This window comes from Cebus imitator, unplaced genomic scaffold (assembly GCF_001604975.1).
Source record: "Cebus imitator isolate Cc_AM_T3 unplaced genomic scaffold, Cebus_imitator-1.0 Scaffold148, whole genome shotgun sequence".
Taxonomy (NCBI): Eukaryota; Metazoa; Chordata; class Mammalia; order Primates; family Cebidae; genus Cebus; species Cebus imitator.
The window spans coordinates 3,296,715-3,302,714 of record NW_016107463.1 but is presented as its reverse complement, the minus strand read 5'-3'; the positions used below and the strand labels follow the sequence as shown (position 1 = coordinate 3,302,714).

The following is a 6,000-nucleotide window of genomic DNA, read 5'->3' as shown; positions in this document are numbered from 1 at the left end:
AAAGAAAGGAAAGGAAAGAAAAGAAAATGGCACTTTCAAAACTATGGATAATTCCAAAGCTCACTCAGGTTTGGGAACCCTCCAACCATCTCACTTTACAGCGGAAGAAATTGAGTTCCAGTAAATAAAAATCCGAACCACGATTTAGGCCTGTTGACAACTATTAGGTTTACTGAGGGGATCAAAATAATAACATCACCTTTTCTACACTTGGTTTCTGAACAAAATGTAAAACAAGACAAACAGTAATCATCTTTATTACCATTAATTGCTAAGTTGGATAATATGGCTTACCAAGAAGGGTCACATAACTTATCCCAGAATTGGGTGGTCTGAAAAAGGTAGTCAGAGGTACAGGTGATGCTGGATCAGAGCAGACCTTCCCATAAGAGAGATGAGCCTGACCTTTACCTTGAAGTACAGAGACGAATGTATGCTTGCTGTGGGCAGTTAGCTCCCAAAAGGAAGAAAGGCAGAAACTAAGAATTCTCAGTTTTGTTTTGTTTTTAATTTAACCTATAAAATTATGTCACTCCTGGGGAGGAGTAAGTGAGAAAGAAGTCAGAAGAACCACACTTCCATATGGGGAGAAACATCAGAAATGGGATGGCACATTCTCACTGCCATGACGTACGAGCTGTGAACTGTTGTGATGCATCACCTGTTGCGGCTTGTTTTGGCTGCACTGGACAGCCTCCCTACAATACATCAGGCACTGAGAATGAAGAATAATGATATGCTGAAGTGATATTTGTGAGTTTTCTATACTAGCTGTGATTTAGGGCAGTGCTTCTGAAATATTATTCTGTACAAAAATCACCAGGGGAATCTCCTTAGAATGCAGAATCTGATTCTAGGAGATTTTAGATTTCCAAGAAGCTTTCAGGGATGCCAATGACTACACATTGAGTAGCACAAGGAGAGAATCCTTTGTTTCAGCACTTAATTCTGCCTCTGCCTCGGACTTGAAGAGGAAGAATATCGATAGAGTGTTCTTGTCTTTTGTTTACCATGAAGTTGCTATTTAAAAATACATTGTTGTGCATTGCCACCCTATATGTAATATTTAGAGGGAAGAAACTGTGTTACTAACAAGAAAAGTAAAGATCAATTCCTTACCCCCCCCCTTTTATATTTTATTGCCTTTTAGGTTTTTGGGTACATGTGAAGAACATGCAGGATTGTTGCATAGGTACCTTTAAATAGAAAAGGCGTTGAGAGAGGGGAAATTTGCTAGCCCCAAGTCATGTAAGTATTAATGGTTGAAAGATTAAAGACTGAAATAAAATCATATTCTTCTGCAACCCAAACTAGTGTCTTTTTATTTTCCTATACCTTTTGCCTTTGGCAGACTGACTGTGACTCGTCTCTACAAGCCACTAGTCCATGATGTTGTACGAATGCCATAGAATCATGCTAAATCAGATTATTTACGTGGCAGAGGAATATCTGGAGAACCATGATGTGGTTGTTTTAAACACTTCACAAACATTGCCACAACTTAATTTAGCACAATATGTTTTATGTCAGAGTTATACTTCCTTTATTTTCTCTCTTTCTCACTAATCCTTTTACATGAGGACAGCCATAAGCCAAGCTATATTGAAGTTTAACCTGGGTTTCCCATTTCCCCTCACTCTCCTTCTGTCTCTGTAAGTCTAAACTGCTAGATAGCTAATTGCTGATAAATTACCAGCAGAAGTATATGCCCACAAGCCAATAGCACTAGGAACACCCACCCACTTTAAGTCAACAAAGTTGGGTTTATTGGTACTTGTGACACTAAGGGAGAATGCACACACTGTTGTACTCTATCTGGAAGTTATTATTATTATTATTATTATTATTATTTTGAAACAGAGTTTCACTCATGTTACCCAGGCTGGAGTGCAATGGCGCGATCTCGGCTCACCACAATCTCTGCCTCCTGGGTTCAGGCAATTCTCCTGCCTCAGCCTCCTGAGTAGCTGGGATTACAGGCACGTGCCACCATGCCCAGCTAATTTTTTGTATTTTTAGTAGAGACGGGGTTTCACCATGTTGACCAGGATGGTCTCGATCTCTTGACCTCGTGATCCACCTGCCTCGGCCTCCCAAAGTGCTGGGATTACAGGTGTGAGTCACCGCGCCCGGCCCTATCTGGAAGGTTTTAACACTGATATCAGGCTAAAATTCCTTTTTATCCCTCAGTTTACTGCATGCTGATAGATATTTAAAGGTTATCTTTTATTAATAATGGGAATAGTTTTGGAGCAGCAGTTTTACACAGAGGCCTTGAAAACTAAGTAGGCACTCATCTAATTTATTTTTCCTTGAAGATAATCATGCCTTTAAATATTAAGTCTTTCTGAAGAAAAAGATGAAGTAACTTTAGGGAAAAATACATGAGGTGTTCACTTAATTTCTTTTTTAATCAGATTTTCAAACAACCTATACACAGAATACTGCTCAGCTAAAAGTAGATGTATGTATTGGGGCACTAGTGATTACATTTAAATATAGATATTTCATATTTTTTACTTTTGAAGTTTTAACTCTATAATAAATGTGAATAGACCAATTTCCTGCTTTATCTTTCAGAAGTTGACATTGACTAGGAAATCAAATTGTAATATTAAGAAATTCAATGAACAGTAACCCAGTGAAAGAGATAATGTATTTATGTAATATTTATATAATAGATATAATTATCTTTAATGACTTCAAACTAGGCTCAAAGAATTTTAACTAAAGGTTAAGCTTTTAGAGTAATAGCCTTGAAAATAGCTGCCACGGTGTTTATTTCTCTTTAATATTTGGGTTACATTTCAAATTTATGATCTATCATGTGAAAGGTGTTGGCCAAAGATAAGTAATATTATGAATCATATCTCATCTATGTACAGAGCATTTGTCTATTATCCTTTCATCTATCTATATTCAATTATTGTAAGAAGTGACCAATTTTCAGGGTTTGCTGTCAATGTCAAATGACTGCACATCTATTTCTGGCCCTTACTTTCAGCTGGTTCTCAGCTTGTTAAAGGTCAAATTTTTCAAACATTCACCATTCTAAATCGAAATGGGTAACTGCTAGTTTTTGCACAATTCTAGTAAATGGTCTTGAGTCCCAGTTTCTTTTATGTTACTATTTTCACAAACATTTTTGCATTCCTAACCTGTTCCCCAAATATCCATTTGAAAAAAAAATTACAAATATTATGCTAGATATTAGAGGGAGTCATGTAGAAAAAAAGAATATCTGTAGGGTAAACCTTCAGTCCATCAACTGTCAACTGAATTGTGACTGTTTGACCTTGAGGCCTACTGCAGTATGACCCCATCGTCCCACTTTGACCTGATCTAGAACTTCTCTCCCCAGAGGACCCTGTTCTTTTGTTAAACCTATCTTCAAATAATACTTTGATCATGGCTGGGTTGCTGCTTCTTCCACATTTTCTCCATTTTCTCAGTCCATTTATTTTCCATGTATAAATTTATTTCTCATCTACATTACTTTTTATTATTGGAATATCTTTTATTTCAGCAAAGATTTATGTATAAGAAAGGATACCTTATTACTACTTATGAGAGCAAAAAAGGAAAAATAAAATCAATGCCAGTTTGAGAATTAATTGAATTAAGGCCTATCCATATAAGAAAATATCATATAGCCATAAGATCATGCTTTTCTTAAAAGGTGCATGCTTTGTTCACTCTTTTCTGTCTTTTTCATTCTTATTTTTTGTTTTGAAATAATTTATACTTATAAAAAAAGTTATAAAAAATATCACATGGCATTTCTATATACCTTTTACTCAGCTTCCTTTAGTGTTAACAGTTTACATTACTATAGTGTTATTATCTAAACCAGGAAACTAACCAATCTACAGACCATATTCAAATTTCACCAATTGTACTGCTAATGCCAGTCTTTCTTTGTTTTTCACTAGACATTTTGAGAAGAATACTGGCCATATATATCTGTGTGTCTGTGTGTGTGTGTGTGTGTGTGTGTGTGTGTGTGTGTATGTGTGTATGTGTGTGTGTGTCTTTGTGTGTATCAGACTATCAGTCAATTAAGATCTGTCTGATGTTTTCTAGTGATAAGATTGAAGTTAGGCATTTGCAGGTAAAGGATGTGGATATATCTTAGAGATTCAAAATAACAGAAAATCATAAAGAAAAATGCTCATAGTTTTAAGTACATTTTAAAAATGTAAAACTTTGTGCTGTATATGTTTATAATTCTGAAAAAAATACGGCAAAAACACAAAGTTGAAAAATGTCAGCAATAGTTATCCCTAGTTATCTCCAAGTGATAAAAATTATTTTAAATTACTTCAAAAAATATTTGTATGCATTCTCCAAGTTGTATCTAACAAACGCACACTGCCTTTACAATCAGGAAAACATAAACTTGACTTGAATGCCACCTCTTCTGTGGTATTTTCTGATCCCTGCTACTGGAAGTTCTCTCTTCTGTTTCTTCATACCTCATGTATGATCTGTATTTTATATTTTCTACACTACAGTTATTTGTGTACTTTGATCTAGAGCATAAGCTCCTGAAAGGCAAATAACATGTCTTATTGAATGCTAACTTGTCTGCGCATTATGCAGTGTCTTACACAGAGAATATATCAAAAACTGTTCATTGAATAATTATTTACTCATGTAATTTCCATTTGGAATATCTCTTTTTTTGCTTTGTTTTGGAACATCTCTTTTAATATCTCACCACACTTTAAGAAAAGCAATGAGGAATGTGAGAATGTTTTCCTTCATTTTTACCTTTATAGCTAATTTTTTTTTCCTGACAAGGTCTCAGATATTGCCCAGGCTGGAATGCAGTGATGTGAACATTGCTCACTGCAGCCTCAACCTCCTACATTCAAACAATCCTTCCACCTCAGCCTCCCAAGTACCTGGGACCAAAGGTACACACCACCATGCCTGGCTAATTTATTTTTATTTTTGGAGAGATGGTGTCTCGCCACATTGCCCATATCTAATATGTTTTTATTCCATAAACTAGCAAATTATTTAAGGGATTAAGAAAAAAAAAGTCAGTTAACAAACTGTTCCTTTATGACCACAGAAGAATAGTAGAATAAAGCTAAACTAAAGAAATGTGTTGTTAGCATCAGTAGAAATGACGAGTCTGCATCACCTTATTTAACCCTTTGCAATATCTTCTTTCCCCGCTGACTTCTTTCTCTTTCCTCAACCAACATGGTTGAGACTATAGATCTTTGAACTGGACCAGCACTCAAATAACTAATTTTGCCATGAATTTGGGTCACTTGTAATAGATTGCAATGTGATAATGACTCAAGATATTTGAAACTTCACCTATCAGAGGAATTTACATGTCAATTTTAAAATACAGGAAGTTATCATAATTCAGTTACATTAAAAATATTATTTGTCTATGTTAGTCTGTTTTTAAAACCATTGACCAAAATAGAGCACATATGTCATTGTAGGTGACGGTAATGAAAACTAAGGATAGGGAATTACTTACCAAGTACCTACTGTGTGTCAGTGACTTCACATACAGAATCATATTTAATCTTTATAAAAGCCCTACAAAGTTGGGCTTATTATTCCCTTTTACATACAGATAAGAAAACAGAGGTTTAGGCAAGTTAATATAAGTAAAATAATAAAATGCAAAACTATATATTTAGTATATTCATAATTTAGACACACAAACGTGCGTGTGTGTATGCGTGCGTACGTGATGCATAGAAAAAGGACTGGTAGCAAAGTTTTCAAAAAGAAGACTGTGGGCCAGGCACGGTGGCTCACGCCTGTAATTCAGCACTTTGGGAGGCCGAGGTGGGTAGATTGCTTGAGCCCAGGAGTTTGAGACCAGCCTGGGCAAAACGTCAAAACCCAGTCTCTATAAAAAATACAAAAATTAGCAGGGCATAATGGCGCTGGGACTACGTGTCTGTAGTCCCACCTATTCAGGAGGCTGACCTAGGAGGGTCTCCTGAACTTGGGGACATTGAG

The 6,000-nt window shown here is 35.8% G+C and overlaps 1 pseudogene across 1 annotated transcript in view; it reads right to left on the bottom strand.

The window, feature by feature from the left end:
• LOC108314092 overlaps positions 1-6,000 on the bottom strand; it is a 127,621-nt pseudogene that overhangs the window by 87,744 nt on the left and 33,877 nt on the right. The gene's annotated exons all lie outside the window — the stretch shown is intronic.